Here is a 9,395-nt window from a genome sequence, read left to right as displayed (position 1 = left end):
CCTTCCTTCCTTCCTTCCTTCCTTCCTTCCTTCCTTCCTTCCTTCCTCTCTCTCTTTCTTTTTCTTTTCTGGAGTTGTAACACAAAAAACCCTTTATTTGTAGCAAATAAGGAGGTCACAGGGGATAACTTCCAAAGCCATGACTCCTCAAGTACTGTTTCTGACATCACTACAAGGGTTCTTTCACTTGTTCTAATAGGCCTTTGTCGATAGTGCAGATTGGATTAGGCTTCAGGCATTACCTTGAGTGACTCATGTCTGCCCCTATGACCTTTCTGTCTGTATTCATGGATCCCAGGAGTCTAGGTAGGGTGGAGATGCATGGGAATTGAGTCTGAGATGAAGGAACCATCCTAAAAGATGGAGTCCCAGCTCTCACAGCAGGAAGTGCAAGGAGACATGATGAATAAATGTAACATGGTATCTAGGATGGAATCCTAGGAAAAATGACGTTAGGTAAAAACTAAGAAAATACAAATAAAGTATGGACTTTGGTTAATAACAATGTATTGCTATTGCTTTATTAATTGAGATGAATGTGCCATACAAATGTAAGATATTCATCATAGGGAAAACTGAGTTTGAGGTATGTGGGAACTCTCTATATAATCTTAGAAAATTTTCTGTAAATCTAAAATTATTCTAAAATTAAGACTTCATTAAATCACTCCCAAATAGTGTCCCTATTCCCATCAGAACATTACGTCTGGATTGGCCAGGCCATTTTAAAGGAAGAGTGTCATCCCATATGCCTTCTTTATTTTTTAAAAGATTTTTAAATTATTTTTAAGTCATCTCTACACCCAACGTGGGGCTCAAACTCATAACCCTGAGATCAAGAGTCACACACTCCACTGACTGAGCTGACCAGGTGCCCCCCATGCACCTTCTTTAAAGGGTAGTTATCGATACCACCTGAATCGTTAGTGTGGCCTGAAAAAGATCAATTTACCCATGTATCAAAGACAGGGTGTTAAAGTCCTGGGTAAACGGGTAGGAAGCTGAGCACACTGGTGCCCAAGTGCACATTCTGGTCCCAGGGTGGATGAGGCCTTGAAGGACATTGCATGACTGTGGGAACTCTGGGCCATGTCTGAATGGCTCTTAGGAAAGGACTGGCCCATGAGGACACATCTCAGGGAGTTCAGGTAAGTTTTGCATCCCTGGCAGAGCCAAAGGTCAGGAGCTGAAAGTGTAGCCAGGCTCCGTGCCAAACTCATGAGTTTAGTCTGAGATTGAACAAAGGTTGCAGGCGTGTAAACCATGCAAACCTTGGGTCATTTCCAAGTGGGTTCAGGGGCTCTAGGTTCCAAGGTCTCTGATTGGGTGCACAATGGGGCAGCATATTTCTCATGACAAACTGTTAAAGGTAGACAGCCTGGCCAGCAAGATGCCTCTGTCCACCCCTCTGGGGAACACTGCTGAGGAAAAAGAGGGACTGAAGAGGTGGAGGGAGAGTAGAGAAATGACTTGGCAGCCCATCCTACTCTTCAAGTGGTGACTGGTTTTCCTAGGGAGGGTGCTTACATATTTAGTAATGCGCTGAATAGTATCCCTCAAATGCACATCTATCTAGAACCTCAGTATGTGACCTTCATTGGAAATAGGGTCTTTGCAGATATAATTATTTAAGATGAGGTCATACTGGATTCAAGTGGGCCCTAATCCAATGACTTTTGTCCTTAAAAGAAGAGGAGACACACACGGAAGAAGGCCACGTGAAGTTGGAAGCCAGGGAACACCGAGGATTGCCTGGAGCCACCAGAAGGCAGGAAGAGGGACTATGACCCTGCTGACACCTTAATTGGGGACTTGTAGCCCCCAGAATTGAAAGAGAATACATTTACGTTGTTTCAGGTGACCTAGCTTGTGGTTCTCTGTTATGGTGGCCAGAGGAAATCAATACATCTGATGGGGCTGATGCTGGGAGGGTGTACAGTACCAGCTACCCTTGGAGGGCCTGCCTGCTTCCTGGTCCCTGGCAGACCCATTGTGTATTCATACACAGTTTGTTTTTGAGACATCCAGTAATGATTAGAAGTGTGCCCCTAAGCAGTTCTGGGCTCAGCTCTGGCACTCACATCTTAATTAGGTGGATTTTGACTCGTCATTATTTAGTTGCCCATTTTTCCTTAACACAGTGCTTTCTTTGTTTTAATGCAATTAGAAGGAGGAAGCTCACAAAAGTCATCACATTACAGAAGAGATATGACAGAAAAGATCATTAATTCTATCTTACTGTACAAATCCCAGCAGTAATTAGGGACTTACGTAAACAGCCCCACTTAAATTATTTAGTTGACAATCGCTAATAACAACTCCAGCTGTGTGGTAGTGCACTTTATTCTTCATAAAAGCAAAAGTGATTCGTTTGCTATATAATCTAATCATTGGAAAAATGTAATTCCCACAGCAACATCTGTTACTATTGCCTTGTAAAAGGGCGGGCAGAATATTGACACATCAAATTGTACTGCAGCCTGAAAAGCAAAGTCAGTGCTTCCTCCACTAGAGGGCTAGGGTCCACACTGTCTTGCGGAGTTCTCCCCCAAGCAGCAGGCAGTGTGGACAGATTGGGGCAGAACCCAATTCTCAGCAATTTCTAACTTTTTCATTACCTGGGTGAATTCTAGGAAGAAATGTTACAGAAGTTAAATATTGGGGGAGAAGAGTGGTTCCAGAAAGATGATGGAAGTTCACATGAGGTTTGGGGGGGATTTCTGCTCCATTCTGCTGCCTGGGATGGATATGCAGTGGCTGAAGCTCTAGCAGCCCTCTTAGACCATGAGGAGGAGGGCCCCACACAAGGAATGGTGGAGAGTGAGCTGGAACGCACCTTGGGTCCTTGGTCACTTAGCGGAGTGCTGGATAAGTAATGGGTTGTCTAGCGGAGTGCTGGATAAGTAAGTAATGGATTGTCTACTTCTAGATTTCTTCTAGATGAGGGACACCTGGGTGGCTCAGTCAGTTAAGCGTCTGCCTTTGGCTCAGGCCATGATACTGGAGTCCCAGGATCGAGACCCGCATCAGGCTCCCTGCTCTGCGGGAAGCCTGGTTCTCCCTCTCTCACTCCCCCTGCTCGTGTTCGCTCTCTCACTGTCTCTCTCTCTCTCTCTCTCTCTCTCTCTGTCAAATAAATAAATAAATAAATAAATCTTAAAAACAAAAGATGTCTTCTAGATGAAAGAAAAATAAATAAATTTTGGTAAAAAAGTAAAATAAATTTCCCATCTTAACCATTTTTAAGTATACATTTCAGCAGTGTTAACTATATTCACACAAACTACTGTTTTTTTTTTTTTTGCTTTTGTTTCTACGAAGCCAAACCTAATCCTAACTGAAACATAGTAGAAGCTCTTTTAACTGACCACCGATTAACGACCTTGTGAAATTAAGGGTCCTGTCCATTTCCTCAGTGACCTGTGCGAGTTGTTACAGCTCATTACATGAATGTTCCTGCCACTAAACTATATACTCTAGGACAGTGTTTCTCAAACTTGCCTGTGCTCAGAATCACCTAGAAGACTTAAGATAGTGATTACTAAACTCTGCTTCCAGAGTTTCTGATTCAGTTGGTCTGGGGTGGGGCCTAGGAATTTTGCATTTCTAACCAGTTTCCAGGAGACACTGATGCTGGGGTCTGGGGACAGGCTTTGAGGCTGATCTAAGGACAGCAGAGTCTTCTGTCCTTGTAGGCAGAGCTGAATGTTACCAGGAATCAATTATGTATGTTCTGAAACCTGTGTATATATATTTACAAATTTATACTGTTACAGTTGTAAATCTTTACAGCTGTAAATAGTAAAAATAATCTAATTTGTAAATCTTTAACAATTGTAACAGTGTAAATTTGTTTATACCTAATGGACTTGTGGTTGTAATTTAATTAAATATCACATCAACCTATGGAAAGGTAGTTGAGAAAAGGATTGTTGCTATGAAACCAAGCTGAATGTTTTTGCAAGACAATATAGGTGCTCACTAAAATAGTATATGTGCTGCCAAAACAAGCCCAGCCCCTCACTAAAATAATGTTTGGTTTCATGGCACAACAGTTAAAGACCAGGAAAAAAAAATCTATAAAAATTTAGAGGAATTATGCATTCAAGTTGCTTTAACAGAGTCTTTAAATTATTGTTTTACTTTAAATAAATCAAGGCTGCAAGTTGGAAATGATGTGCTTTGGTTGTGATTTAGTCAATAAAGATAAAATAGAACTTCAATCTGTGGATCCCGTCTTGAAAAAACCCCAAAAACCTTTGGCGAAGTGGCAAACAAATGCACGCTTAAACATTTTAAATCGAGATAACATTTTAAATTAAAACTAAACGTTTAAATTAAAATATTTAAAGTTTATGTTCCCTGCGTCCTTGCTTTTTCAGTTAACTGCTTGTCTCAGCCTGGGTTACCCAGAATGCAGAGCAGGTGGAAGTGGCTTCTGGGCCATTGCTTTAATCAAGAATGCAACCCAGGCAAGATGAAGAAAAGGGGAGTGAGGCAAGGAAGGAGGGAGCGCCAGTGTGAAACCGCCAAACTGAGCGGGCCTGCACTTGCAATCAAGTGTGACCAATTTCTTATGGGGCTATTTTCTTTCTTTCTTTCTTTCTTTCTTTCTTTCTTTCTTTCTTTCTTTCTCTCTCTCTCTCTCTCTCTCTCTCTCTTTCCTTCCTTCCTTCCTTCCTTCTTTCCTTCCTTCCTTCCTTCCTTCCTTCCTTCCTTCCTTCCTTCCTTCTTTCCTTCCTTCTTTCTTTTTCTTTCTTCCTTCCTTCCTTCCTTCCTTCCTTCCTTCCTTCCTTCCTTCCTTCCTTTCTTTCTTTCTTTCTTCTTTCAAGATTTTATTTATTTGACAGAGAGAGACACAGCAAGAGAGGGAACACAAGCAGGGGGAGTGTGAGAGGGAGAAGCAGGCTCCCTGCCAAGACTTGATCCCAGGACCCAGAGATCATGACCTGAGCCAAAGGCAGATGCCCAACGACTGAGCCACCCAGGGACTATTTTCTGAGAGGCTATATAAATGGCTGTTTTTCAGCACAGTATGTCTAGAGAAAAGAGGGAGAAGAATTTACTTGCTGCCTCCCCTCTTTCATTGACTAAATGTTTGTTCCATGGGGTGTTGATTTTCTTACACTCCCATTGAGCCACACATGGGCACCAGGGCTGGCCTCCTGGGCAGGTGACCAGTGCAGTCATACAAGGCCCCAAGCTCAGGAGGGGGCTGACTCCTGGTGTTTAATGTTCTGTAGTTGCTGTCTTGGAATTCTTAATAATTTTATCTCTGAATGTGTATTCTGTAAGGGAAGTCTGAGGGATAATGAAGCACGTGCCTGGGGACTTGGAATTTCTGCTCACGTGTCCCGCCTCTCCTCTTTTCCCTGATATCTGGGTTGGGTTCTCGGCAGCCTGCTTCCTATCCCTACAGCTGCCCCTTGCGCACCCCCCCCCCAATGCCATTACACTGTCTATTAGCCTGAATGTTTCAGGGTGTTGAGGCATATGGTGAGACAGTGGAGTCCATGGTCATGGGTCCCTTGTTACATTTTCTCTTCTATCAGGTGGGTACCTTGGACCAAGGCAATGTTCTGTGTGATATAATGTCAATAGAATAGGCATTTGTAAACCCTGGCTGGTGGTGCTGTTGGAGGCATTGTGGAGATGAAAGGCAAACCTTAACTTAAGCAGGTGTCACATCTGGAAAGAACAACTACTGCTCTTCATCTAGGGGAAAAGGTTATGTAAGTATAATTCCTTGAGGAACAGTGCTATGCTATTAAATATTTCAGTGTCAGTCTCTGCTCTTGGCAAGTTGGGCATTCAGCAGTGGTACTAGCTTTGTCCATTTTGATGAGGAGTAATTCATGCTATGTAGCCCACCCATACCATGGTGGCTTGGATGAGGCTATGGATATAGCATGAGTCTATTGTACAAGCATGATGGTGGCCAAGAAAGAAAGGTTGTCTCATGTCTGTAAGACAAGTCACCCTGTCCATCTGGTTGGTGAGAACCTTACCTGAGAGGGTCGGACATTAACACGAGACACAAACATATAAACACTTAGTATCTACTTCCATCGGTCATTCACCTGCCTCTTCCCCCAGACCTCCTTATTCCCGATAGTCCAATCTTGTTCCTTTCAGGACTTGACCAAACAGGCCGTTCTTTGCCACTGCCCAGGAATTTCTTCATATCTTTACTTCAGGCCATTCCATATTGGAGTGGGCAGCCAAGTATACTGCTCAGAGGTCTATCTACAGGGAGAATTTCCCTTTATCACTGTCCTTTAGGTCCGTTCCTCAGCAATGCAGCTGCAGTCTTTTAATTTAATTTTTTTTTGCTTTATTTTATTTTATTTTATTTTGGTTTTGTACCAATATATTGTTATGGACCCATCTATGAACCAGGCTTGAGGTCTTTCTCCCTCTGTTAACTGGTATTAAGGTATCCTCTGTGAGTCTACAGGAATGAGCTGAGGAGGAGCTATTGGTGCCATTGAGACAAGTGAATGGGAGTCTGGATGACCTGTGCATGTAATTTACTTAGACCTCATTTTCCATCATTTGGTGGATTGCTGTACTTGCCTGACCTCATGATTCAGTGAATCTAATCATATCCAGCTGGATGGGCAAATCTCAAACTCATTTGCATAGTCAGTTGGTATCCCAAGTTCAATCAATCTCTACGAGGACCCAGTGGCACACCAAGAGCTGTTTTTCAAATGGAAATTAGTTCTTAGCCGTAGATGATGTGGCCTTGCTCTATGACCCTAGTATTTTGTGATAACTCTCCCGCTGAGGCTTTCTGAGACTCCACACAGTGTTCTTATCCACCACAGTTGCTTCCAGCACCACCAGATCCACTGAGAGATAAGGTGGCAGAGCAGCTTGCACCTCCACTCGGACTCCTGATTCCGAATGCAATCCCAGGAGAAAAGTGAGGGAAAAGGGGTAGGGAAGCAAGAGAGGAGAGTGAGTGAGTAAATATGAACATGCATTAGTCAATGGCCACCACTTGGATCTGAGAGCAACCGATTTCTCGGGGCACCTGGCTGGCTCAGTCAGTGGAGCTTGTGACTCTTGATCTTGGGGTTGTGAGTTCGAGCCTCACATTGGGTGTAGAGATTACTTAAAAATAAAATCTTTTTTTTTAAGATTTTATTTATTTGAGAGAGAGAGAGTGAGAGAGAGATAGCATGAGCAGAAGGAGGAGCAGAGGGAGAAGGAGAAGCTGACTTCCCCTATGAGCAGGGAGCCTGACACGGGTCTCGAGGTGATGCAGGGCTCCATCCCAGGACCCCGGGATGATGACCTGAGCTGAAGGCAGGTGCTCAACTGACTGAGCCACCCAGGTGCCCCTAAAAATAAAATCTTAAAAAAAATGACTGATTTCTCAAGCTCATGAGATAATTTTCTGACAGGCTTTGCTGTGTTTTGTTTTCAGGTCAGTTCACATAGAGTCCAGTGGAAGGAAGAATCTATCTGTCAGCTGCCATTTTGCCTTAGTCAAAGATCTATCATCTATTCCCTGGGACATTAATTTCCTCACACTTCCCAATTGCACATATGTGGGCAATATATATATATATATATATATACATATATATATATATATATATAGTCTGCCTCAATAAGGAGATCCTCTGGAAAAACCTGGAGGTCAATGTGAGAGATGTAGGGTGTGGGCACAAAGGTAGAAACTGTTGGATTGTGGCAGCTGGTCTGGAACAAGTGACCAAAATCCTTGGATTCAGTTGAGACCAAGAGTGCCGCAGCAGCACCAAGGTAGTGTTTGATTTATTTATTTTTTAAAAAAGATTTTATTGATTTATTTGTCAGAGAGAGAGCACACAAGCAGGGGGAGAGGCAGAGGGAGAAGCAGACTCCCTGATGAGCAAGAAGCCCAATGCGGGGCTCGATCCCAGGACCCTGGGATCATGACCGGAGCCAAAGGCAGACACCTAACTGACTGAGCCACCCAGACATCCTGAAGAATTCGATTTATTTATTTTTTTAAAGATTTTATTTATTTATTCATGAGAGACACAGAGAGAGAGAGAGAGAGAGAGAGAGAGAGAGAGACAGAGAGACAGAGAGGCAGAGGGAGAAGCAGGCTCCCAAAGAGCAGGGAGCCCAATGTGGGACTCGATCCCAGGATCCTGGGATCATGACCTGAGCCAAAGGCAGATGCTTAACCATCTGAGCCACCCAGGCACCCCAAGAATTTGATTTATTAACCAACTACACATCCCAGGTGAACTGGATTGGAGGGCCTCTGTTCCATTTATCTGAATTATTGATCATGATTGTCATTGACCCTATCCCAGCGACCTTTCCCTGCAGCTCCTAACTCATGTGTCCAACTGCCCATCTTGCCGCATAAATTTAATCAGGCATTTCAAACTTCATGTTGCCATACCAGAGCTCTTAATTCCTCCCACCCCACCAGACTTGCTTCTCCCTTAGTGAGTTGCTCAATTCTCACATCTGAAAGTTACACTTCTCTCTTTTCCTCGGTGTCCTCTCCCTTGACTACTCCCCATTTGCTCCAGTAACAAGTCTCCCAAGACACGTCTTGAATACGCTCACTTCACCATGACTTCCAGTGGAAGCCACTTTTACCGTTCCTTGTATTATTGAAATAACCTCCCTTCTATACTTGCTCCACCTAGAATCTGCTCTTCCCAGAGCAGGAGTACTTTCTAAAAAGGGAATGTAGATCATGTCGCTAGCCTGCTTAAAACTCTCTGATATGCGCCCTCCTATAATTAGCATAAAATCAAATCACATAAGTGGTCTAGCTCAAACCTATCTCTCTGACTTTATTTCACACCACTCACTTCCTCCACCATTGCATTCTAGCCACACTGGCTTTCTTTCTGTCCCTAGCTCTTCCCTCTGCCCAGAGTGCGCTCCTCCCTGAGCTATGCATGGCTTTTTCCAAAGAGTCCGCCGATGAGGTGTAGCCCACCCCCTTCCTGTCCCACCGCCCTACACTTATTTTTGTTTCCTGTCTCTTCCTGGCCCCTCTCATTAGAGTGTAAGCTCCATGAGAACAGAGAACTTATTCTTTTCCACTCTTGGATTTATTGAACCTAGAAGAGTGCTTGGTGCAATGTGGGTGCTCAATAAATATTTCTTGAATGAATGCATGGATACTGATACCTGTAATAGAATTATTTATGACTAAACCAAGAATTCCCTTTTATAAATAGAAAATGTTTCAGATAAATATTTGTCAAATAAATTTCTTTTTAATGGCATCCTGTTTTTCATTTGACTGAAGAGGACATAGAAACTGTTTCTAGGAGACTAACAGCTTGGGTTCCATGCCCAGATAGGTCAAGTAGGCTTCCCTATGGAGGATTCAGACTGGGGATCAGTTGTTGCAGCCAACTGTCAGA

Source organism: Callorhinus ursinus, unplaced genomic scaffold, assembly GCF_003265705.2.
Source record: "Callorhinus ursinus isolate GAN/ISIS: 27379988/994484 unplaced genomic scaffold, GSC_fseal_2.0 scaffold12, whole genome shotgun sequence".
In the NCBI taxonomy this organism is placed as follows: Eukaryota; Metazoa; Chordata; class Mammalia; order Carnivora; family Otariidae; genus Callorhinus; species Callorhinus ursinus.
Note: the sequence above shows the minus strand (reverse complement) of the source record.